We start from the raw sequence: 27,273 nt of genomic DNA, 5'->3' as shown, positions 1-27,273 counted from the left end.
TTTCTGAGCAATAAGGAGGGAGATATGAATTTTTAAGTGATTCCCACAGGCAATTAATGTTTTAATGAAATATTAAAATAAAACCACAAAGTGCATCACTTAAATTTATTTAAGTGAATTTAATATCTCCTTTAAATTTATTTAAGTGAAAATTTAATATCTCCTAAGTTGGGCGTTGCTTTTAGGGTTAAGTTGGGAACCCTAAAAGCAAGTTATGATTATTAAAAACCTAATTGCCAAGGGTCTTTAGGCAACCAAGATGAAATTAAACCTCATTCACTGATATTGAGCATTTGACATTTCTTTTGAGCACTTGGCTATGGCGGCTAGGGTTTTGACCTGTTTTGGAGAGCGTGCATTCTTCAGAATTCAGTAGCTTTGAGATTGTGAAAGATCAATCGAATTGTTGCAGCTTGGTTGGCTTCCTTCAGAAGTCAAATTAAATTGGGACAGATTTAGCCTCTTACAAGGCAGATTTGTTGTAGGTTTCCTATTTACTGTTTTGCTGTTAATTTCTTTGTGGTTTGGAGGTTTCTTTTCCCAAACACACAACTTGCTCATTTATTGGCGCCATCTTCCACTGTTTGGGTGCCTTAGTATTAAATAAGAGCAGATTTGAATTGTTTCAGAATAAAAAATCAGAACTTTGTAAGTTGCTGATTGAATTCTTTTAATCCAATGAATTGGCTAAGGACCTATGGGTATGCTTCTAAATTCTCCAGTTTATTGCTTCGGTTGATTAATTTCACGTATTCTTTCAATATGTGTTGAGATTCAGAGTTCCCAGACTCACCGCGAGTTAGGTGAGTTTGCCAAGTTGGCGAGTCGAGCCAAGCTTGGTGAGTTTTGACAATTCGTGACTTGGACTCGACAAGTTTTTCTCATTGCTCGCTTGACTCGCTCGCCTGACTTGCAAGTCAGGTGAGTTATGGAAAAACTTGCCAAGTCCAAGCTCCAAGACTCGCGCCATGGCAGGTCAATGTTTTGACTTGCAAAAAACAAAAAAAACATGAAGTTGTTTGACAAGTTAGTCTCTCTGTCAGGATTCATATATGGAATATAACATTTAAGTATAAGATACTTTAAGTTATATTCCATATATATTGTCAGGATGTTTGAGAGTGGTTTCGGACCTCCATGAGTTATAATGCAAAATCTAGTTTTTGGAGGATCCTTCAAATTTCCAGACTTAGTCAAATTTCAGGTCCTGAGGATGGCATTCCAGACTTCTAAGGGGAGTTCGCTCTGACCTTGATGTAAGGAACGAGACCTAGGAGGACACTATGCATTCAACCAAGGTTTGATTTAGCAACTTGAAGCGTGATTGGATAGTACACAAAAACCCTAGGAATGATCTAAATAAACCCTAATCACTCAATTGACTTGACCTCCTTCACTCCACCTTGAGGAGATCTACCTGACTTGATGACCTTTGAAAAACTCAATCACTTCAATGCAAAGGCTAAGACACTAAAACGACCAACAACAAAACTAAAAGAGATAACCCTAGAAAGCAAAAAGTGGGGGTCCGCATTTTCAATGGGGCGATGTGAGTATCTCACAACAGGGATGTTTCTTAAAATTTTGATAAAAGGGGGTGAATTGGGGACATTTCCTACCTATCCCCACATCCCAAAAATTCTCCCTATGGGGCACAAGGTTATTTTTGGCAAGGGACATGTCTTTGAGGAGCATATTTTCAAACCCTTTTGGCCTCACAATTCCCCCTTCCATCCAACATTTATATAGCCCAAAAACTAAGAGGTCCAAGAAAGACCAAGGTCAACTATAGTCCCAAGGTAAAACCTAAGTTCAACAAGCACACTATTTAATGCTACCATACACAAGCACTCCTAAAAGTTTCCAAGTGAAGATGTTCATGATGTCTCATGTTGGTGCTCCCAGAATTTCAATTTGGCCAACGAAAATACTAAACAAAAGCCCCAAACAAGTAGATACTCTACCAGCATGTCTTTCATGGCAATCTAGCACACATTATAATTGGACTTTATTCAATAATGGGTGCATGAAACAAGTTTTAAATTGTTTAAGTCTCTTAATTTCAAGGTTTTTTTTATTTTGCCGAGTCATTGCCGAGTCATAGCTGAGTCACGAGTCGAGTTGGCCTTGCTGAGTCCGAGCCGAGTCCGAGTTTGGGAACTTTGGTTGAGAATTAAAAAAAACCTTCTGCAACTTCTGTCTATTTCTGAAAGACCATCTCTAATAATTAAAACAAAGAAAAAAAGAATATTTAATTACAGCAGGTTGAAGGATTGAACCAGCAAGGGTTCGTCACACTTTTTTTATTGTATCATCCATTTTGTTAGCTGTTCATTGCTTATTTGTTTTGAAAAGAGGCGAAAAGAAGATTGACTATATGTTCATACTAACAGTGTTGGATATGAGAGCTAATTCAGAACTTTGAACAGGCCGCTGAAGCAGAAATCCAGATCCTAAGGAGAGTTTAAGTTACCCAAAATGGGACACAATTGATTTTTAAACATATGTCAAATAAGAGATGAAAGTAGCAATGGAGGATGTCATAAGTAAATTGCTTCGCAAAACTGAAGATTTTGACGAAACAATTCTGTGTAACCATATCTTAATATCCACAATTATGATAGTCATTTTGAGTCTTGACCATACCCCCTCACAGAAGTGAACCGTAACATTAAACAGTGGATCGGTTAGGATCTGAGGTCAACCGGTGAAGGTCTGAACCATGTTGCATAGCTATTGCCACCAAGAGCTTCTCATGCACATTAGCCTCTAACCAAGGGCCTTCATTGCAAACTTGCTTTTAGTGTACTTGGTGACAAGTGGAAAGCAGAGGCTATGCACAGTCTCACTCCTGCTGCATTTGTCATAAATGCTTCTGAACAACTGTCCCACTGAATTGGACAGAGTAGATTTAAGTCTTCCATGTCAGCAGAGGGTTAAATGGCCAATGTTCAGAAATATGAGCTTTGGCCTTGCAAGCATTTTTCACAACCATAGAGTAGATTTGTTTCAGTTGGTGCAAAATGAAGCTACTTAAGATTCTCAATTTCAGATTTCAAATGATTAGTCTCTTGGATTGCTTCAGAGGAATCCAGCTGTGGTAGAACTCGGGGCAGAATGAGGTGCAAAGATGGCCTTAGTGACATGCTCTTTCATAGCAGATAAATCTTCTACAACAGGTTATAGTATTTTCTTAAATGCAATCCTTCATCTTTAAGCAGTTGGACCTCAAAGAATCTGTTATTTAAGTGTGATTGAACTGTGAAATTGCTAACAAACTCTTGTAAACTGAGTATATAGAATGGGTGGTCCACAGGATCTGGTGAATAGGGTATGGAGCAGGGGGTGTTATTGCAACAATTTGGCATTCCTAACTAGGCCCGGATGCTCTTTATTTTTGATCACTTTTCTGCCATTAGCAGACCCAGATTCTCTTTATTTTTATCACCTTACTGCCATTAGCAGAGGATGATGGATGGTGGGTAGTCATCCAACTTAAAGGGTAGTCAATAGGATCCCTTTTGGGTCATTTGCTAGGTTTGGGAGAAGACAAAGTAGCAGATCCTTTTGGAGTATGTTTAGCTGACAGAGGGGACTTCTTATGAGGGGCTCGAAAAGCAGCTTTTCCCACCATGGGAGATAAAGGACACAATTGGAAGCCGAGCTTTTACAGTAAAATTGGCAATAGAGACCACAATTCCAGATGCACAAGAAAACATGCATAGGGGAGAGGCCAATTGGTGCAGGGCACTATAGGCCCTGATAGGTCTTGATTGGCTCCATATAGCCAAATGTGGGTTTTTGTTAAATTTTGATTAGGTTTAGATTTATAAGGTCTTATAAGGTCATATTAGACCATTTTGACCATTGGTTCAAATTTTAAGAGTTTGGGTTAAGTTTTGTAAAAGTTGCTCAAGTTGGCAAAAAGTTGTAAAAGCAACATTTTGTGTAAAAAGTTGAAAAAGAGGGAAAATCATGTAAAAAGGAAGATGAAAAGGCAATCTTGGCATGGCATCAGTTACATTAGATGATGTTTGGATTAAATATGCCATATGGGCCTCATTAGATGATGTTTGGATTAAATATGCCATATGGGCCTTAGTTGCACGGACTTTTTGGAAGATTGGATGAGTTTTGGTAATAAAATTCCATTGTTTCTCTGCAATTTCTGTGTCTCAGTCAGTTTGATTCACGTTTTTGAGTAAATATCCTTCATTCTCATTACAGATAAATAATTTAGGATGAATGTGCCTTGAATCTACTTCGTTTTGGATCAAGTCTTGTGTGATTTCATTGAGTTTTGCTTCAGTTATCTTCATTTTTTTGAATAAAGGGTTTGAAATCCTCCCTAGGGCAGACCGAGAGTTTGTAAAATGTAGAAATCCATTTCCATCCGGTCAAATATGCTCAAATCTTGTAATATACTTTGTTTTTATATGTATTTTCTTGTTCTAAGTGTGCAGGGCGAGAAATGGAGTGCTTCTATTGTTTTGAAAAGATTTTAGATTGATATCTTCATGTATCAGTCTAAGGAAGAGAGTTTCTAAGTTGCATGAGAGTATGGTGCGTTGGTTAGATGAGTGGAAAGATTGGAGAAGCTTTGGGAATGCTTATGGGACTCTAACTTCAAGTTTGATCACCTTTGTGAGCTTTTATGTGAGGAGGGAAGTCTTGGTTTCATGATTGTCCATAGAAATAAGACTGTCACAGTCAAAAGTGCAGTCATGTACCTGTGAGAACTTTCACCTAAATGAAGTTTAGATTGGTTGCATGCATCATTTGTGGATTGGATATCAATTTTAGAGTCCCAATGTCATTGCAAAACATGTTTTTGTGGCTTGACAAGCAAGTACAAGAGCTAAATGTATGACTGTCCTAATGTTTCCACGGTCACTGTGACAGCACAAAGAATTTTTTGTAAAACATTATAAAAGGCATTGACCTAAGGTTGCATGTATGTGTCATGTGTCCCTAGGTGGATTAGGGTCCTTAAAACCCAAGGGCAGCAAAAAGATATCATAGTTTGCATAGGATTCTTGCTAAGATTTGTGACTGTCCTAGTTGTGTCTCAGATCGGTAAATCTCAGTTTCCTATGTGTTGCAGCGCTTTGTACTTTTCTGTACGGAAGGAATATGGTACAAATGTTATATGGTTGGAAAGAATATTGAGTCTACTTTCTTTTGCTTCAAGTTTGATTGATTTTCATTGAGAAATGAGTAAGTTATGCCCACTTTTGTAAGGGCAGCCTGTTTAGAAAATTGTTTCCAAAATCTGCAGTTAGAAAATGTCTTTGTTGGTGTAATTAATTATTCATGTTGGATATTATTACACCTTACTTAAGTTTACTTAGCATAATGCATTTCATAGTAGTTTGGGTACGAGACATTTGGGTGTTTGTGCCACATTAGGATAGTGTGTGTAGGAGAATTTCCACCTTTTGTGGTCTTGTTGTTACAATCCACATTCGGTGGGTGATCCACTTCATGTGAAATATTTTATTGTTTCTCCTACCTACCACACCTATTTCCTACCTACCCTTGTTTCTTATTGAGCCACATGTCATGTTTGTGTGCTCACATATCCATATAACCTTGCCTATATAAGCAGACTCATATTCATTGTATGTAACAACGATTGATCATTTTATCTATTGATGAGAATACAATTTATTCTTGTCTTATATTTTGTACTTTTCATTGAGCTCTTGATCTTGGCAAAATCTCACATGGTATCAAAGCCATTAGAGCGTCATTGATTTGTCTTGGAGAGATTTTATTGCGGTGTCAAGAGGCAGATGCGAGGAGCAACATCTTTTGGAGGCATCCTAGACCAGATCCGACCTTGCCATTGAGTCCGGATGGTTGTTTCCATAAATTTTGACTATAAAGTCGACTATATTTGGTGAGGAATTTTTTTTTGCTTATTTGGCTATATGGTACGAATTTTTCAAAAAAATAAAATTTATTTTCTGCGAAATAATATTTTCATTTCTTATTTTAATATTCGCAGTTTTATTTTTTTGTTTGGGCATATTGAAAAGTAATATCAAAAAATAAAATCAAAAATTTATTTCGGGGGGGGGGGTGTACATTGACCCCATCTCCCCGGACTGTACCGTACTGCAAAACTATCTCTGCAGGGGAACGTGATTTCTACCGCCCGACAACTCTCCTTCTGGTTTCCCTCCACCGCAGTCTACACTTTTTCGGCGATTGCTGCTCCGTCAACTTCCTCCCCGGCGACAACTACACCTGTCGTTTTCCGGCCCCCCGCTTTCTAGCTTGGCCTTCCACCGCCGGGCTCGTCCTTCACGCCATTGCTTCGTCCACCGGTGACCATCCTCTCGACCGAGTCTCATTTTACGGGCCCTTTCTCTCGGCGGTCCCGCTGTAGCACATCGGCGCCCATTCCTCTTGCCGACTCTGCTTGTTCTGATGACCAGTCGTAAACCTGCCACCGACGACCGCGCCCGCCATGGGGCAGGCGACCACTAGCTTGTGGGTTCCTTTGCCACGAAGGCCGCCACGTCAACCCGACAACGCCACACGACACTCTCCTGTCATTCCACGTGGCCGACACGTAAACTGTACAGACAGTCAACTCGGTAGCCACATCACCTGACCGTATTGCCACGTCAGATTTTTGGTCAGACACATCAGTAGACACGTCAACAATCCGAAACCTCATCGCCACGTCATCACCGTACAGTTTGCCACGTCACTTGTACAGTTAGTTGCCCCAGTCATCAGTGATGTCATCACACGTACAGCTGATGTCATCATTGTACGAACACAAGGCAGGGAGGTGAAGTTTTCATGACGATCATATGGCCGTCAAATTTAAGCTAGTATTTTTTGCTGACATCATTTTTTGGAAATTTGTCAGGCCCCTCCCGTTGAGCTTTTTGATTTTGCAGTTCAACTTCAAATGGCCATATCTTGCCCAATTTTGCTCCTTTTTTGGTGCAATTTTTTTTGAAATGGGCTAATTTTTCGTGTACTTTCTTGTGGTGGCATTGTTTCTGATTTTTATGGACAAATTTTTTAGAAATCTTAGTTTTTGGTGACTGTACCTGTCCAATCCCCGTTTCTGCAACTTTCGAGACTCCGTTTGGGCTCATACAAACTCCTTTTCAGGTGGCGTTTTTTTGAAAGTGCATAATTTTTCCTCTACTTTCATAATTTGCTATTAATTTGTAGTGATTTTGATTAGAAATTGTACTTTCAACATATGGTCCTTTTTGGCTAATTTGGCACTTGTATTGCATAGATCTATCTTTTTGGTCTTTTGCATTGTAGTTCTTAGCCTATTGGGGCAGTTGTAAAACAAAATCAGAAGTCCACTTTGCCATTGTTTGCAAGTGGTCTATTGTACACGCACTACATATAAAGTGCCAAAATCATCATTTGGGGGGGTACTTTGATTGAGTGAATTTGGGGGGGTGTCTCTTGTGCTTTTGTGCTCATGTTCTTTCCATTTTGCTGTTATGGGTTCTCCTAAGCTTCCTCTCTTAACTCCTCATAATTATGCTACTTGAAAAATTGATGCATGGAGTAAACTTATGGAAAAATGACTAACTCATCACATTGATGGAACTATTGTTGCTCCCGCTGATCCTATTGCACACTTGGATTGGCTCACTAAAAATATCATGGCAATTGGTACCTTAAGAAAGTATGTATCAATGGATCTCATTTTTCATATTGAGAAATGTACCTTAATTAAGGATGCTTGGCAAAAGTTTCAAGACTTGTATGGTCAAGTTGATGAGTTTAGGGGATATCAAATTGATAGCGATCTCACCATGTTAGATCCCAAGAACTTTGATACTATACAAGACTGTCACTAAGGCAAAAGAGTTGAGGGCACAACTCAAGGATTGTGGCATTGATAAGAAGGATACTCAATTGATCTTCAATTTGATGGGCAAGCTTCCACAAGAATATGTAGCATTTGTTTCTAGTTTTCAAACCCATAGGATGTGTTGATGTGTGTTTTAGGCACATAACATTACAAAATAAATTACCAAGATAATTTACCCTCTCTTGAACAAAATCACCTCAGATGCTAAGAATGAGATCAACTAAAATGATTCCAAGGTTTCTATATGTCAGGTCTTGACGAGTGGGTAACTCAATGGTTGATGTGAATTGCTGTGTTCACTTGGGGACTTACGCAAATGTTTGGATTATCATGAATGATGCGGAATAGGTGTGCTGACAACTTAAGATTTATCTATATGGCTCTGGATTTACTTCTTACTAAAAAAAATGGGCAAAAGGGATAGGGTTCAAGAAATCTATTCTAAGCCTAGGAATGTAGGAAATGATGAATGGATCTAGTGGAATCAAACTAGGCAAGGTCTCACAAACAGGTATTGACACAAGCTTAGTGCAATCGTCTAAGGTATACTTAAAGATTTTCAGGCTATCACCATCACACATTGACACCATCCAAGTTGATGCTTGTCAAAGGATGCGCAATAGTTGAAGTTAAGCTTACTCAAATTTCCAGTTGACCACGCAAGGCGCACTTACTAGCGGCAAGAGGCTAGTGGTATGGATTAAGGATTCCACACAAATGAATTCAACAAATCTTTCACTCAATCGAACATACATGAAAATAAATTCTAATCTAAAATTCTAATCTAACTTGGAGGAATTGAGAACCATGAATGCAAATACAACATTTGAAGAGCAAAATCACCAACAATTGAACAATGATTATGATTCAAATAGCTGCAGCATATACCAACAATTCTACAAAAACTCTCCCTTACAAATGAGAGACAAGGAGGCATATATAGAGTCTCTTACAAAATGGATGGCCAAGATTGATCCAAGATCAACGGGCGAGATCATGCCAACAAAACCCTAGAATTGCCCTAATTAGGTTTACATAAAAAATGGCGCCACCTATATATGGCCCAATAAAAAGATACCTAGTCATCAAATAAGGAATCTTCTAGAAGATTCCTCCCTGCATCTCTCTCTCTCCTAGCATACTCCAAGAATCTAGCCAATACTGAATCTAACTCCTCCATGGAAATGCTAGGCAAGGTATCATGTTGTAAATCAATCACGTTCAGTGAATCCGAGCAAGCATCCAAAGTGTTCTCCCATTCTAGCACGAGCTTCTGCGAACTATGAACATGAATAAAAAAAGAGACCAAGTCGTCTATCTGACTCTTCTTCAAAGAGTCTAACTGACAAAAATACATAAATTTCATCTTGTCTCTTAATTCGGCTAAGTGTAAACCACTAGCATCACTAACATCAACACCCAATAATTCCTCAATCGAAGCAAGGATCTTCATCTGAATGTCTTGAATCAATCCCTCCATCTCCATACAACTCGACTGGGCGTTCTCATAAGTTGATTTCTTCATGGCTAATGAACAATACCAGCCATGGAAATCGTATCTATCTCCACTGTGCACAATGCTCTCGTTGACCAAGGTGGAATTAGGAATCTTCTTCAAAGCCTAGAGGTGTGGAATAGTCTTGTCTTGAATAGGCCAAAATTCTTCCCAAACTCCCTCCAAATACTGGATTCTGAATGCGAGCCCTGTTGTCCTATCATATGCATGGACAAACTGAGTAAGGAAATCATCTGCCTGCTTTCTTGTATTCTCAATCCACTTTTCCACCTTCGAGAGTGTACCTCTCACTACCTCATAGTGTGAATGCATTCCATGGTCAACTGCAATAGGGGAAATAAGGGTGGGATCTTCACGCCTTATCTCTGCAATATACTCTCTAAGTCTAATATTCTCTTCTCTGTACCTTTCTTTCTCCGCAATCTCTCTGTCTAACCTTGCATCGATTGCCTTGAGGTTTTCACCAACCTCCTGAAATTCTTGCTTTCTGGATGTACGACCAAGGGCAACTGAAGTGATCTGGAAATCCATAGGAGTAGCAATGTCCGTTGTCACGCCTGCAATAGGAACAACAATCTGCGCAATTCGCATTCCTGTCTCATCTCTAGCTATGTGTGACAAAATCTCCGCTCTCTTGGGCTCTTTCTCCTTAGCACTCCTAGCTAGGTAGTCATCAATGTCGTCAATAGGCTGTACCTCTATCATTTGTTTACTTTTCTCCATACTTCTCATCAACCATTCAAGAATAGCGGCCATCTCTATACCATCATCGAGACATATTTCTCAATCAAGTCCTCTCAATGCCGAGATAACATCATCATCATCATTAGGATTATTCTTGGTCCAATCATATACCTCATTTCCCAAACTAACTTCCAAAAGGACAGTAGGGGATCCCGACTGATCATCATTCCCATTAGGAGGTGCAAATGTCGCTGTGGCATGAAACTCCTGAGTATTCCCTTGTAGTATCACTGTATTGGAACACTGTTGGGTCTCCTTGTTCTGCTCTGTTATTTCAATCACTTTGATTGATGAGACACTGAGTGGTGGTGAAGGAATGATAGGTGGAGGAATGATAGTCTTCTATTTCTTCTTCACCTCCTCAATCTTCTTTCCTCTGGCCTTGACTTCTCCTGGTGTGTTCTTCCTTCTCTTGGGAGCTTGACTCTCTTCGTCTGCATGAATCCTGACATCACTGACAGTCCTCTGATCATCCTCGGAAGTAGACTCTTCCGACTTCATCCTTTCATAAGTGAAGGGAACACCCATATCAACTAAGTTATTCATCTGTATATCTACCCATGCATGGGAGAAACTCAAGACGTCTCTCATCAATACATTCAGGTCAATCTCTTCTACTCTGACCAATTTGGCAATAGGATTGCCTTCTTCATTTCACTCTCATACTGTGGATGTGTATGATCTTTGTTATCTAACACTTGATCAGGAATGAGTAAAAGTCCACACTTCCTCATGAAATCCATTGACATTTTGGACCACATTCTTCTCTCACTGCTTGCTTATCCATCAGGTTAGCCCAATAATCCTCTATGTCTACTTTGTGGATGAACTTCTCTCCCCTGATCCTTCAAACTTTCTTGTTTGGATCAAATCTTTCTCTTTTCTTATATGTAGCAAATCGATAGAATGCAAGCTCCTCACTCGCAGTGCTGGCGGCTATGGTAGACTGACAAACCTCTGATGTCTTCCCAACTGAAATAGGGAATGTCATGCCTGTCCTGTGCTTCTCTCTCTGAATGACATCGAACTCTAGAAGCTGTCTCACCACTTCCAACAAGATCATTCTGTCAGTCGGATACCTAGGAAGTATGTAGGGTTCGGATTGAAACCCATGAATCCTAAGGTACGTGAAATTGGAAAACTGAATATACCACGATCCATATTTTTCTATTAACTTTGTTGCCTCCTTGGACAATCTTCTGTGGATGCCTTGCAGCATCCGTGTGATGTACATAGGAATGCATCATTCACTCTCTTATAGTCTTCAATTCTATACATGCTCAGCTGGGGGTAGCATTCATGACTCCTGAATTGTCCTTGCCCATTCCCAACTTCACCTTTGCATATTAATCCTCTATATGAAACGAATCGTGCAAGCAGGTATACTAGGTAGGAAGTCATGGCGAATGACTTGGACCGCTCTACATTCCTCAACTGAAAGTCCAGATTGTCACTTATAATCTTAGACCAATTTACTAACGTTCCTCTAAGACAATCCTGGATGAAGTAGAACATCTATCCATTGAATATTGCTCCCCGTGGCATCCCCATCACTCTGTTGAGTAGGAATATTAATTCGCTATACTCCTCCTTGAAGTCTACGCACATGAGTGTCTTGGGAGCCTTGGAATGATGAGACCTAGGCTCAATCATCCACTCTTTGTTTATCAAATTCTTGCATACACCCATCTTCTTCTTGTATCTTTCTTCATATTCATCCTTGGTCACATCCTTCATGTTTGCTCCACGTGGGATTCCGAACACCTCTGCGATAGCATCCTCAGCAAGGTAGGCAATGACAACGCCCTTAGGAGTCTTGATCATTCGCGTGAGCGGATCGTAACATCGTGCACACTCCAGGATAAGCTCACTGCACTGTATGAACTGTGGAAATACAGCGGCATGAAAAATACCACTCTTCATAATGTTCGCATATGCTGGGGAAGGAACTTGATCTCCGACTCCGAACATCCGCTGTTGCATCTGGTCGAAGTCTAGGAAATGCATGTTTGTATCTGTGATCTCCTTCCATCTGGATGAAATCTTAAGCTCTGGGTAGAATCCGGTCTCCAGCATCTTCAATAGTTCTTTCCTTTCCTTAAATCCAGACTTCGACATCGTACCTGAATGAAGCTTGAAATTAGACTTAGGAAAATAAATAATGCTTTTAATAAAATTCCTGACTTTTTAAAGATTTTAGTTAATTAGAGCACGAAGTCAGGAAAATAATCCATACTCTTTGTAGATTTTGACAATTAGATTCAAAGTATGACGTCGCTAGGGTATGGAAACCCTCTATAAAATTCATTAATACCTCCTTATGCTTAGAAAATATGCAAGCTAAAATGCAAAGGAGTATACCAAATCAACGATGACTAAGGAAAGGTGTGAAAGGTTGTGTTTTCACACAAAGTATGTCTGAAGACACCTTCCACAGTCAACAATGGAGGTCAACAAATCTGAAGACAACCTGAAAATCAGACTTTTAAAACATATCGTAATCCTTAAAAAATATGCATAAACTTGATAAAAATCAGTTTTGATGATGAAAACAACCATATCCAGGAATGTAAGTGTGGCTCGTAAAAAAATAAAAATTTCTGAGGACAAGTTTGAAAATTAATTACTTCAGACTTACCAACACCTTGCAAAGTAGTTAAAAATCCTTGAAAATGATGGAAAATAGCTAAGGAATCAGCTCCAAACAAAATCGCCAAAGTGGTTAGGTGGCTGGAAATGAAAATTTCTGAGAACAACTGCCTATAATGGAGATTTCAGACTTGTAACATTGATAAAATGGTCTGAAAATGCACTAAAAACTCCACAAAACACCTCCAAATGCAAATCGCCTAAGTTGGAATTGGCTGGGCAATGAAATTTGAAGTCTAAAAATTAATGTGCAGCCAACAATGGAGGTCAAATTTGAAGCAAACCTCAGATCTGAAACAAATCAGCGAGCTGGGAATGATGGCAGCCACCAAGCATGAAGAAAATCACCCCAAACAATGGCACAAAGCTCTCAAAATAAAAATCGAAATTTTCCCAGCTATGGCGCCATTCTTAAAATTCTGAAAATGTTTTCAATGGCAGCTCGGATCTGCAACAATGGAGGTTGGAACAGCAAGCAAAAAATGGAGGAGAAAATCGCCCAACTCCCAAACAACAAAAATCGCCACCTTCACCAAAAATCGCCAAATTTGAAATAAAACACCAAACTTGGAATAATCGCTAAATCTGGAAATGGTTTTCAATGGCAGCAAGGGAATGAATAGCCAACTAAAAAAAATGGAGGAGGAAAAAAATCCTCAACCAAACACTTCACTTCAACATTTTGCCAAAATTCGCCAATAAGGGAGAAAAATCGCCTTTCATGGAGACACCTGGCAGATTTAATAATAAAATAATGTTGGAAACTCCTCTCTTATACTTACTTTACCTCTCACTTTCACCACACGAGCAATGTGGGATAAAACACTTGCTTATATACTTGTTTGGTAAAAACTAACTTGCTTCTAGAAGGTTAAAATATTAAATGCTTATTGCAAGTTATTTAATTTTTTGCTTTTAAAATTTTAAATAATCATTAATCATCACTTAAAAACAATTAAATGGGGCTCACTTATTAAATATTTCGATTTAAGTCCAAATTGAGCCTCCAGGGGAAAATCGACTTTAGTTGGGATTAAAAAATCCCTTAAAAATCATTTAAAATGTCAAAAATTTCCCCATAAGGGAAAATAGACCTTAGCTTGGATAAAAATCCATGCTCAAATTTCTTCAAAATGCACATAAAACACTCTAGGGGAAAATCGATGGCAGTCTGGACACAAAATCCACACTCCGAATTCACTTTACTTGCAAAAAATGCTCCCTGGTGGAAAATCGACCTCAGTCTGGATGAAAATCCGGACTTAAAATTCATCAAATGCTCTCAGTGGAAAATCGACTTAGGTTTGGACTGAGAGTCTGCACAAAAATCTGCATTAACTTGTCATAAAACATCTTGGTGGAAAATCGACCCAAGCATGGAATCATCCTTAATGTTGTCCGCACTCTAGTCCGCACTCTTGGTGGAAAATCGATGGCAGTCTGGAAACATCCTGACACTTAGACAAATTTTAGCACTTCCAGGGGAAAATCGATCCAGGCATGGATAAACAGTGGTGGAAAATCATAGCCAGTATGGATTTCAGGGGAAACCCATGTGTAGTGTGGATTTTGAGTGGGGTAAAAGGGTGGGTAGTCTGGAATATGAGGGGTAAAGCACCTCTAGCATGGATTTTGACCTTTTAACCCTTGGAATATGGATTTCCCTTAGGAATTTGGCATTTTAACCACTCAAAATCGCTTAGAAACTTCAAAATTAAACTGGAGTTAGACAAATTTTCCAAAAAAATTGAGCGAAACGCTAGGAAATTATCGAGATAAAGTGCGAAATTGACTTAAATAATACCACCGGAGCGAGGAAACAACTCCGAAAGGTCTGGGAATACCTTGGCACTTTAAAATCACCGATGCGTGTGTTTAAAAACATGTTAACGCTCAAATGGTCAACACTTAGACAAAATTTAGGATCATTAAAATATCAACGTTTGCAACTTGATCCTATAACCTCAAAAACCCTAGATGGCACTAGGCATGATCAAAAACTTCGAGACTCGGGCATGGGAAACACAAAATTGCCCACTAAGCAGCCAAAACCCTAACTTAACAACGCAGGAAGTAGGAAAAGAGGGGGTCCCCGTTAGCAATGGAGCGATGTGTGAAAAGGTCACAACAGGATGACAATGGGTTCAAGCTACACAATGCCTACATTTGATGCTTTCGCCGGAATGCTAATGATGGAACAAACTAAGTTGATAAGCATGGGCATTCTTAAGACTTCTAAGTCTCAAGCAGTAGTGGCAAATCAAGGGAACAAAGAAAATTAAGGAAAGGACAACTCAAACAAGAAGAAATGGCAATCAAAGCCTAAAGACAAAGCAACACCTTCTCCACACCAAGGAGATTCATCCTCCTCCAAGAAGGACAATTCACCAAAGGAGAGACCTATTGACGTGTTTTTTATGACTACGTCGAACACAAAATAAAGTTGCTTAACGGTCACTTCACTCTCTCTTAATCAAAGTGCGATTACATGCTAAGATTGCAAGAAGTTCAAACAATCGACTCCAAGGTTCCTTTATGCTACGGACGTGACTCAGTTGGCTGATGTGATTGTTGGTAATCCAAGGGGCCTTACGTTTGCATCATTTTTTCACTTTTTTTTTGTGGCTGGAACTCCATCATCGGATATGGCAATTCTGCGATGTTGCTACTTCGAATGGACTAAAATGAACTGAAAGTAAAAGGGAAAGGGTTTAGAAGGATCTAAATCTATTCCTAAGGGCAGTGATAACAATGAATAGTGCTTTGGTGGACAAATTCCAAATAAACTAAGCTCTGCTTCGCCAAGATCAACTACAACTCTGCAAGAACCGGTGCAATCTTCTGGGGATGCTAGAGGATTTTCAAATAGAGAAAGTACATTTGAATACCCAAAAATGACGCAATCCAAACAACTGTCCACAATCAAACTTAGCACAAATTTAGGGGGCTCAGACTAACTTTACACTGCAACTTACAATCAGCAAGATGCAAAAAGTATGAACCATGGAAATTCATCAGATACCATTACATTCTCCATTGAAATCAAAGCACTTTACTATTTCTAATCAAAGTGAGGAAGGTGAAACCATGCAAGCTTTGAAAAAATAATTTAAGTGGACACCATCAGAGAACAATGTTTCACTGTTATTATCCCAAAACTTATCGCAACAATTTCATACAAGTCTCCCTCCTTTACAAATGAGGGGGTCACCCCTTTATATAGGTCTCAGGCCATGATTACATGCAAAACCTTAATTAGGGTTTCACCCTAGAAGATTCCACACTCAAGATGCAACAAGGTGGGAATCAACAATAAATACCCCATAAAGCCCATATACAATTCATTACAATCCTTCCAAAAATGGCACCCATAAAGCATTAATTAACTATTACATTCAAAAAGTGCCCACTATGCAATGAATGTACCGTCATGCAAAAATCGCCCATGATGCCATAAATGCACCATCATCTGCTAAATCTGACGGCTGTGTGCAGAAGGAATCTGCCATAATGCCATAAATGTGACGGCTGCATGCAGAAGGAATCTGCCATAATGCCATAAATGTGACAGCTGCATGCAAAGAGATGCTTCATTAATTTAGTGTGCGTTGACTTGGCAGCCACTTGGCAAGAAAACCTTGGAGAGAGAAAACTTCAGGAGAGAAGAATTTGATCTATGAAGAAGTTTCTCGAACTTTCCTTGCTCTGGAGGAGATTTTTAATGATTTTCCACCATCTCCTAATTTTTAGGAATTTTCCACAAATTAGGGTTCCACAGTCCAGGAGAGAGAAAATTCCCTCACGACTCCAAGTCTACTATCATTTTCAAATTTAGATGATTCTTGATGCCCGAGAATGGATTTTCAAATTTTTCCGGGGGGGGGGGGGGAAATTTCTTGTTCAATTCATCCTTGATTTCTTCCTTGCCTAAGAAATTGTTTTTTTTTCACCTTCAATTCATCCCGGTGTGGAATTCATGTTGTGAAGGAATTCTCCTTTGGAAAGAAATTTGTTCCTTACCCCTGAGGAAGGAAATTCTTCATGCCTTCCCCAATTTTCATGATTTCCAAGAACTATGTCCAGAAGGAAGAAATTTCAAACATTTAGTGAATTTTTCACCTTTCCTGAAATTCTGTCTCGAAGGAAGGAATTTCCGACACTTAGCCAAATTTTCACCTTTACTGGAATTTCTTCTTCTTGGGCGCAATTCTTCCTTGAGGAAGGAATTTTTTTTGCTCTTTGAATTCATCACATTCGCAGGGAGCTTTTTGACCAATTTGCCACATTTCCTATTTTTTAGGAATTTTCCTAAAATTTAGGACCTGGATCCAGGAGATAGAGAATTATTTCATGAGTCCAAATCTGCAAAACTTTCCAGATTCTGATAAGATTTGGTGTCTAAAAATGGAAATTTCAAAAAATTTCTCGAGGGGATTTTTTTGCTTTTCAATCCTCCTTGACCCTTTGACTTTCATGCCTTAGACAAATTTTCAATTTTCAAGCTTAAGCATGGAAGTCACCATGTCTTGGAATTTGATCATTTTCCATGCCTCCAAGCACCCCTCAATTTGGCGCTTTCCATTAGTCTAGGGTGCTATTTCCATGTGCAAAGGAATTCACACTTTGTTTGGAATCTTCCATCACTTCCTTGTTTTGGCGCCTTCACCATGCCTTGTGCGGAATTTCACTGTGGAGAAGGAATTTCATCAAATGCTGAATCCTCCACGACCCCTCCATTTTGGCGCCCTGCTGAGTGTTTGGGCGGAATTTCACTGTGGAGGAGGAATTTCATCAAATGCTGAATCCTCCACGACCCCTCCATTTTGGCGCCCTGCTGAGTGCTTGGGCGGATTTTAACCATGAAGGAGGAATTTGATGTTTTCTACCAATTCAAGGCATGTATATATATGAAATATAACATTTAAGTATAAGTTTCTTATACTTTAAGTTATATTGCATATATATTGTCAGGATGTTTGAGAGTGGTTTCAGGTCCCTAGGAATCATAACGCAAATTTTGGTTTTTGGAAGATCTTTCAAGTTTTCAAACAGTCAAATTTCAGGCCATTTTCGGATCAGGATGACATTGATGGATTGATGTGAATTTCCAAACTTGGATGATTTTGCATGCTTTCCTCTTCTGGAATAGGAGTTCCAAACTTAACCATTTTTTTGATCCAACTTGTCTGCCTTCTGACTCTTCCAGATTTGGAAATGATCTTCAGGAGCATTCAGTCTTCAGCGTCTTCAGGGATGTCCAGTTTTTAGTGTTTTTCTGTGAAGAACCTGCCAAAAATAGATTTTCCCAAATAGTAAGTGTTTCAAAATGTCAAGGTTTGAGCAAAATAGGTCAGGAAAGCACTTACTAAAAATAGAAATTACTAAAAATAGTAAGTTTGATTTTTGGCAAAATTAGACCAATCCGGGAGGCAGTGAAACTTACTAAAAATAGACTTACTAAAAATAGTAAGTGCTCAGAAATTGCTCAAATTTTACTGGGAAGTTCCTTGAAGGGTCCCGATTCCAGTTCTAAGTTCAGTTTTTCCAAAACCCTAAAAGAAACCCCCTAAAATTTAGGACTGAAGGCAGAAACCCTAAAATTGATGAAACAGGCCCTAGACTTCACCAAATTCGCTCAAACAAAAAGTAAATTTAATCAATATGACCCCCAAACACTTGCAAAGCAGAGAGACTGACAAGATTGTTGCGAAAAGACCCAAAAAACAAAGCCAAAAGACTGGAAGGGCCTAAAAAGAAGGGGGTCTCCACTTGCAATGGGGCGATGTGTGAAAACGTCACAAGACCTACTTGTGCCTATTGTAAAAAGGTTGGTCATGAGGAGCATCGTTGCCATTCTAAGAAGATTGATGAGCTCACACATATCCTCAAAAAGCACAACATTGATTTGCCTAATGCCTACAAGGAGGAGGATCCATCACCTTCCACTTCCTCAAAATCAAAGGGGAAAGGGCAAGCATTCATGGCTTCAACAAGTGGGAAGACTCACTCTTTTGGGACAAGAAAAAGAAAAGCTCTTTGTGCTACTACAAGTCATGATTTAGGGAGATGGCTTCTAGATTCAAGAGCTTCTCATCATATGACATCTTCGTAGTCTATGTTTTCTACATTTGAGCCTTGCACCATGCCGCAGATTTTGATGGGCAATCATACATACATGGATGTGATTGGGAAAGGAACTATTGCCATTGGGGATAACTCCTTCAATGATGTGTTGTGTGTACCTGTTGTGACGTATTCACACATCGCCCCATTGCAAATGGGGACCCCTACTTTTTTTGCTTTCTGGGGTTTTAAGGTTTGTCTGTTAGCCTTTGCATGTTGAGTATTGCCAGAGGGATCACTAGGATAGCAGGCTCTGCTTGAGCCAGGGTGAGTCCACGGGGCCCCAGAATTAGGGTTTCTTTGAGAGTCTTCCTTAGGGCCTGGTTTTGCTCTTGTTGCTAATTGTGTCTTGCTTGGTGAGTGAGTATCATCCTTGAAGGTCTGAGCTAGGTCAAGTTGGTGAGTGATGAAGTCTGGAATGTCATCCTGATCTTCAAATGTTCTGAAATTTGGCTAAGTCTGGAATGTCTTATTGATCCTGAAATTTGACTAAGTCTGGAAAACTGAAGAATCCTCCAAAAACTAGATTTTGCATTATAACTCCTGGAGGTCCGAAACCACTCTCAAACATTCTACATTGCCCAAAGTCATGAACTAGCTCATTCCCAGGCATTTGTGAAGGCAAAACACTTATTTGGAGTGAAGAAATGTGAAAATGAAGTCAGGATTTGAGCCCAAAGGGTCCAGAGCGAAAATCCTTGTAAACCTCATTTTCTCCCTTGTTTAGACTAACATTCTAGTTTTGAAGTGATGGAATGTGAAAATGTGAAGGATTTTGGCCTAGATCATGATTTTTGCTCCTGACCCTTCCAAAGGGTCTAGAGCGAAAATCCTTGCAAACCTCATTTTCTTCCTTGGTTTGGTTAACTTTTGGTGTTCTTGCCTTGAAAGGTGATTGGACGCATGAAAAAATGAAGATTTTTTGCCTTAAGGATGAATTTCGCTCCTAACCCTTCCAAAGGGTCCAGAGCCAAATCCTTATGTTGACCCTCTATTTTACCTTGAGCACTAGAAGGACCTTGTTTTGAGCTTATTTGGTGGTGGATTGCCTTGATTATGGTGAAAGGAAGTCGAATTGATCAAGTTTGAAAGAGAATGAGATGAAAGAAAGTGAGAAACTAGCCAAGAGTAGGGATTTCGCTCCTGACCCTTCCAAAGGGTCCAGAGTGAAAATCCCCTCAAACCTCAATTTCTCACTTGTCAAGACCAAATTCCTAGTTTCTAAGGCATGTATGGAAGTGTTTGACATGTTTTTGCCTAAGGGAATCACTAGAGGTGGAGGAAATGAAGGGTTTTAGCCTAAAAATTGAATTTCGCTCCTGACCCTTCCAAAGGGTCCAGAGCGAAATTCTTGAAAACACTCATTTTCCCCTTAGACAAGATCAGGACCTTGGTGGACATGCAAGAAGAATGGTCTATGTTTGCCTCCCAAGGAAGATTGGAGTTGAAAAAATGAACAATCAAGCCTAAGACATGATTTTCGCTCCTGACCCTTCCAAAGGGTCCAGAGCGAAAATCTCAATAAACCTCATTTTTTTCCTTGTTTGATCAAATTTTTAATATCCAAGGCATGTTGAAGGGAAGAATGGACATGTTTGCCTTTAGGAATGTTTGAAAGCGATGAAAGGTGAAGATTTTGTCCTAGAAAAGGAAATTCTTTCCTGACCCTTCCAGAGGGTCCAGAGCGAAATTCCCAAAATCCACCTTTTCCTTTCATTTTGTGTGAAGCTAAGCATGGATAAAGATGAATAGAGCTTAGAAGGATCCCTAGGCATGCCTTGGAGTTGACTTTTTGCCCTCAACAATGATGATTTTGAGCTAGGACATGAATTTCGCTCCTGACCCTTCCAAAGGGTCCAGAGCGAAATCCAAATGGGTCCTGTTCTTGGCCATGGTCTTGAGCGAATTTCTCCTTCCAGGCCTTCTTGGGGGTTAAACAAGTGTTGTCTTCATGAGGAAGGAGTCCAAAGGTGAGAATCATGGCATAGCAAGGGAAGAAAGAGATGGAATTGTGTCCTAATCTTGAATTTCGCTCTTGACCCTTCCAGAGGGTCCACAATGAAATTCCCCAAAACCACCCTTTTGCCTCAATTTTATGCCAAGTCAAGTGTGGGTCAGGATGGGGTAAGATTGGAGAAGCCCTTGAGCAAAACTTTGAGTTGCTAGTAGTCCGTGAACATGAAGGAATTGAGCCAAATCAAGAATTTCGCCCCTGACCCTTCCAAAGGGTCCAGAGAGAAATTCCTAGGATAACCTATTTTCCTTGCAAATCAAGTTAAGTTTTTTGGTTTTTATGGCCTAGATAGGAGTGAGGCGATGTATCCTTGGTCTTGGAGGTGGATTGGAGTTGAGAGAATGAGAAAATAAGCTCAAATCATGAATTTCGCTCTCGACCCTTCCAAAGGGTCCAGAGCAAAATATATTCCTTTCATATTTGTGTCAAGCCAGGCCTAGACCAAGGTGATAGAAGCCTTTGAGATTGCCCTTGAATGGATTGTTGTCTCCAAAAATGATGATTTTGGGCTAGAGGAAGAAATTCGCTCCTGACCCTTCCAAAGGGTCCAGAGCGAAATTCTTCAAATCCACCATTTTCTCCTTGGATCAAATCAAACTTTTGGTTTTTATGGCGTGGATGGGAGTGAGAAGGTGTGTCCTTGCCTTTTGAAGTTGATTGAGGTTGAGAGGATGGAGAAATAAGCTCAAAACTAGATTTTCGCTCCTGACCCTTCCAAAGGGTCCAGAGCGAAAACCCTAGAATCCATCTTATCCTTCAAATTTTGTGCTAAGTCAAGACTAGACCAAGGTAAGAAAAGCCCTTTGGATTGCCTTTGAATGATTTTTGATCACCAAAAATGCAAGTTTTGAGCTAAAACATGAATTTCGCTCCTGACCCTTCCAAAGGGTCCAGAGCGAAATTCTGGATAGGTCCTGTCCCTAGCTAGGATTTTGAGCGAATTTTCCTTTTCAAGCCTTTTTAGGATCAAGCAAATGTTGCCAGGTTGAGAAATGGATTCAAATGAAGGAGTCTAGAGGAAACAAAGTGAAAAGAATGGAGCTAGGTAGGAGAAGACAAGACAAACATGAATTTTGCTCTTGACCCTTCCAAAGGGTCTAGAGCGAAATTCTTCAAACCACCTATTTTCTCCTTGTGTGAAGCCAAAACTTTGATTCCTATGGCATGGTCGAAGGTGGAGTGAGATATTCTTGCCTTGTAAGGTGAATTGGAATGAAGAAAATGAAGGATCAAATCTAAAACTTGAATTTTGCTCCTGACCCTTCTAAAGGGTCCAGAGCGAAATTCTCAATTTCACCTAACTTGCTCATGATAAAGGTCAAAGCATGGATCCCTAGGCTTTGGAGGAAGGAAAGCTATCATATGTTTGCCTTGGGAGGAATTTTGGAGTAAACAAGTGATAGAATTATCCTGGAATGCGAAATTCGCTTCTGACCCTTCCAAAGGGTCCAGGGCGAAATTCTTATAGGGCCTGTCCCTGGGAAGGATTTTGAGCGAACTTTATTTTGAAGTCTTCTTGTTGATGATTTAAGGTGGAAAATGCTTTGTTGAAATGAACATGTCATATGTACTTAATCACCTTTTGGTTTATTTTGCAGATGGAGAAAACCAGGCTAGGGCAAGGACGACCACTTCCAATCCAACATCATCAAGGACGACCACTTCCAGTCCATCATCGTCAAGGACGTTCCACAGGCAAAAGGGAAGACTCAAGGTGTTCAAGGAATTGCTAGCTACCTCCTGGTGCAGGAGCACCTAGTTGAGTAAAACTCCCATTTTTGAGTATTTAATGCTTTTATGTTTGTAAAGTCTTGTGTTAGGTTGATTATGTTGTTTTAGGTTGTTTTGGGCCATATTGAGTGGTTTTGATCTCATTTTGGGCTCTAGAGATCAAGTTTTGCCTTTTAGGCCTTGAGTTGACAATTTTTGGAAAAAATGTGCAAAATTGCCAAAAAGGTCTCCTAATGTCTTCAAGAGCATTGAAACATGTTTGTTAAGTGTTTTTAAGCATGTCTAAGTTGTTTAGGCAAGTTGATAAGGCTAGGTTGTCAAAAATGCCTTTTTGAGCAAGAAAAGTTGTCATTTGGTTTGAAAAGTTGTCAAAATTGTCGTTTTCTTGAAAGATGAAGTTATGGAAGCCTCATGTCTGTACTAGGGCTTAAAAACCAACTGGAGAAACTATATAGGGCCTCCCTTTGCCTTGGAAAGGGTTGGTGATTGTATTTGCAAGATAATCTTAACAGAAATCATGCTTTTTTGGCTCTTATGACTGTTTTTCCTTCTTTTTGAATAACAATCCGTACTGTAGCTGTGCAAATCCGTACTGTACCTTCTTGGAAGTTGAAATGTTGATGTAATAAAGTTTCCCATGTAATTGTTTCATTGGTTTTTCATTTGCAAGGTGTTTGTACAAAATTATTTGTAAACTGTGTACCTGCTGCCTTGCCAGGGGTTTGGAGTTGTAAAATGCATCAACTGGGTTGATCCAGGTCTGGGATCCCTCCAATGGATTTTGCCAAGTTGATTCATATGTATATATTGTACATACATCTCTTTTTGTGCCAAAGAAGTGTTTTGAAGATGTACTTGAGTGAATGCTAGGCAAGTGTTTGTCATTTGGCTAGTAGCATAAACAAAACTCAAGGTTTGCACTCAAAAGTAATTTGGGTGAGCAAATGAATGTGACAGAGGCCTAGACATTTGGCCAAGGGCATTGAGTATCTTCTTGGATGGCTAGTTTAGCTTGTTCTTACTTAATCTTTCTCATTTTGTAATCAAACAGTGAGTTCACTGTTTTTATGACTTGTATGTAGCAAAATGCCCATGGAGTGCTTGAAGAGCATAATCCAAGCCTTGAATCATGAAGGCTATGTAATAGGAGGTGTGTTACATGTTTGAATACCTCATTGAGGTGTTTGCCCAATTCCAAACTCTTCATCTTGCAGGTCCCAAAGTGCAATGTTGTTGACTGGTAAAAGAGCAGTGAATTGAGCGTCACAGTGACAGTTTTCTGATTTTTCAGTTAGTGTGCCAAGTGTTTGGCAAAATGACAAGTGGCAGTGGTTTGGTTAGTGTTCTCCAAGGTGTGGCAGACTTCCTCAGTCAGTTTTAGTCCTTGGTTCATGAAGGAGTTGACAAATCAAACTTTGCAAACTCAAAACCCTCACTAAACCCTTCTTTTGTGCCATAAAAAGTGGACAGTCATTAAACCTTCCTCATGGAGCTCAAGACCTGAAAAATCTTCAAGCATAGACCTCCTAAACATCATCGAAAACAAGTTTTATGGTGGAAATGCCCATCGTCGGGCTAGGTGAGGAAAAAAAGGCCAATTAGGCCTCCACGGGCTAGTAGCCCTTTAGGACTGCATAACACACAAATGATTGTTTTTTTGTCAAGAGCATGAACCCGATGGCAAAGTGAAATTTGAGACTTATGAAACATAGTGAGGACAATCCTAAGCACTCAAACAAGTGTTACTTGGGGCCCTTAGACAGTGTGCAGCCTCATGAGGGGGTAGTTGATCTTAGTTGGTGAACTTGAGCAAGCTAAGGGTTAAAGACCTCAAACAAAATTGTGAGCATTCAAAGGTGAGTAATACCTTACTGCCCCTACATTCCCATGTGGAAGACCCCTAGTACACTCTGAAACATAAGGTTGAAGGCCCCAAGAACCAGGAATGAGAATGTGTAGTTGGAAGGAATAAGCAATTTGAGTAGATCTATGCATGGGCGAGAGCCATCACCTAAAGGGGAGTTTATTAGGCAAGTGAACTATGGAGTACTTGGCATTATAACACAAGACAGATTGTGTAGACAAACACAACAGACCCTACAAGTCTTTGGGTAATTAATTGATCCTTTTTGAGCAAATTAGCCTTGTGAGCACTTTCCTAGCAAGCTCCCTATCACCTCCAGAACCTTCACTTTGCCACACTAAGGAACCACAAGATGACAATGAAAGGCGTTGCCAACATTTCGAGGAAAGGTACACCACCCATCCATCATGTCAAAGACAGAGGAGAATCAAATAAGGTCAGTGCAAGGGTCCGTTGAAGAAGCAGATAGTCTCAGAAGAGTTAATCAAAGTTAGCTTCTCAGCATTGTTGAATTCAACATCAACCAAGTTACAAGTGTCAGACAAGGTGGCATCCCAGTCATCATTCCTCCAGTTGGATTGGTCCACCTTAGCGTGTCCAGATTCAATGTACCTGACTCATCGGGGATGGCACAAACTTCGAGGCACCTACCCTTGCTTCCTATTGGTCCCCACCCTTGGAATGTAATTTTCTAATTGGCTAAGGAAGTTTGTTATAACAAACCCTAATTAGGGTTTCTATCTTGTAATCCTAGCCATTGATTCTAAATCAATCAGAGCCGTCTATTTGTAAAGGGTTTCTCTATATAAGCCCTGGCTCCTCGTTTGTAAAGGTTAATAGTGGGTTGATGGAGAATAGCTAGCTAATAGTTAATAGTTAGCTCATAGAGGTTAGAATAGCTAATGATTGATAGTGAATAGAATAGAAATTAGAGTAAAGTAGGAAGAGAAGGCAAGAAATTGTTGCCTTGATTGTAAATGAACCCCTTTTTCATTGGAGATATGGTGAAATGTGCCGTTTCTTTACAATACGCATGGTCTCTTGTTGAATCTTCATTGTAGATGATAAATGATTAGATTGAATGAAAGAATTTATTGAATGTACTCGCGTGGAATCTACCTAGTCCAAACTACTAGCCTCTTACTGATTGTAAGTGCGCTCTGCGTGGTCAACTGGCATAAAATGAGCTTAATCTTAAGTCGTTACACGTCTATTGTTCATGCATTATCTTGAATGGTGATTAGTGTCTGATGGTGTACAATTTGAACGTATTGGAAGCATCCCTTAGAAGATCGCACTGAGTTGGTGTCGGATTGTTGAAGCCTGATGGTGAGACCCAGCCCAGTAGGATTCCACCTAGTCGTTCATCCATCTTCTCGCATTCTAGGTAGTAGAGTAGATTTCCTGAACCTTGCATCTTTTGCCATTTGTTTATCTTCCAGTTAGTAAATAGGACTTGTGATTCCAGCAAATTAGACGTTTAGGTCATCGAGTGTAAGTCCCCTTTGATTCCAGCAAAATCACATCATACCACGAAGAGCTTATCCACACGTAGAGATCCTACTTACAAGATCCTTGGAGTTACTCCGACTGATCCTTCAGCGAGATCTTCAACAGTCGGGAAACTTTGTTCAAGAGAGGATAAGATACCTTGGTATTTTATTCTGTGTTCGCATGTGTACAAAAAACACATCAACAGTACCCCACTTGACAAACAATCTTCTTTTCATCTATCAAATCACACATGGCACAACTAAGATAATTGTGGAGTTCACACCTGAGTTAGTTTTCATTAGAGACTTGGAGACTAGAGCTATCATTGCGATTGGGGTGGTGGATCATGCATCTCGGTTATATTCCTTTTCAGATTTTATTGATGAGGATGATTTCACATATGATGATTCTACACATGATGATCACACTTCTTGTGATGATTCAGATTCCGAGGAGAACTTTGGGTACTTAAACATGGGGATTCTCACATGTGACCCTGTTCTTGAGCCTTGTGTTTCATCTCCTCCTATTGATATCACATCACCTATTGCACCTGATGATGCGGATAGTGCGACAGTTTTGCCTTCTTGTGATTCAGTGCAATAGGATATATCTTGTCTTCCAGCTTCAGTTTCTTGGGATGACTATTTGACAGACATTGCAGGTTTTTTTGTGGAGTCCTACACAGATTTTGGAGACATCATTGATGATATTCGTCTTCTCTTTGATGAAGATGATCCTTCTTCGATTGTTGCAAGGGAACACTCTGACCCTCTTGTTCATTCTCTACATGATCATTCTTTCGAGGTTGACATGATTGTGGATTCTTATGTACAGCAGTTGGAGGAGGTCTCTTTATGCTTAGAGGAGACATGCGAGTCTTTGGGACTTGTTCTACATTCATCTCCACTAGATCTTGGAGTGCCTTTTTCAGCAGTGTGGAGCAGTTTACCACCTTTGGAGGGGGTATCTTTCAGCATCGACATGGGGACACTTGAACAGTTTTCAGAGACTTCATTCATCATGAGTTTTTTCCCTACATCTTCCCTTCATGATTGGGGAGACTTCATGGATACACCTTTGGTTTTGTTTCTTCCCAAGGGGAAGAATGTTGTTCGACGTTCGTGGAGCAGTTTCTTCATTCATTCTCGAGCTTCTATTATTGGTGCCGATTCTACATTGAGGGGGGGCTACCCAGCTTCTCTTCTTCTCTCATATGGGGGGGGACATTTTCCTCACATGGGGTTTGGTCCTTCACATACTTCTATGAGAGT

The 27,273-nt window shown here is 39.9% G+C and overlaps 1 protein-coding gene across 2 annotated transcripts in view; it reads left to right on the top strand.

Moving 5' to 3' along the window:
* LOC131071190 (uncharacterized) overlaps nt 1-27,273 on the top strand; it is a 70,151-nt gene that overhangs the window by 21,350 nt on the left and 21,528 nt on the right. The window lies entirely within an intron of this gene.

This window comes from Cryptomeria japonica, chromosome 1 (genome assembly GCF_030272615.1).
Source record: "Cryptomeria japonica chromosome 1, Sugi_1.0, whole genome shotgun sequence".
NCBI classification, from domain to species: domain Eukaryota; kingdom Viridiplantae; phylum Streptophyta; class Pinopsida; order Cupressales; family Cupressaceae; genus Cryptomeria; species Cryptomeria japonica.
Note: the sequence above shows the minus strand (reverse complement) of the source record. Positions and strands in the feature narration are given on the sequence as shown.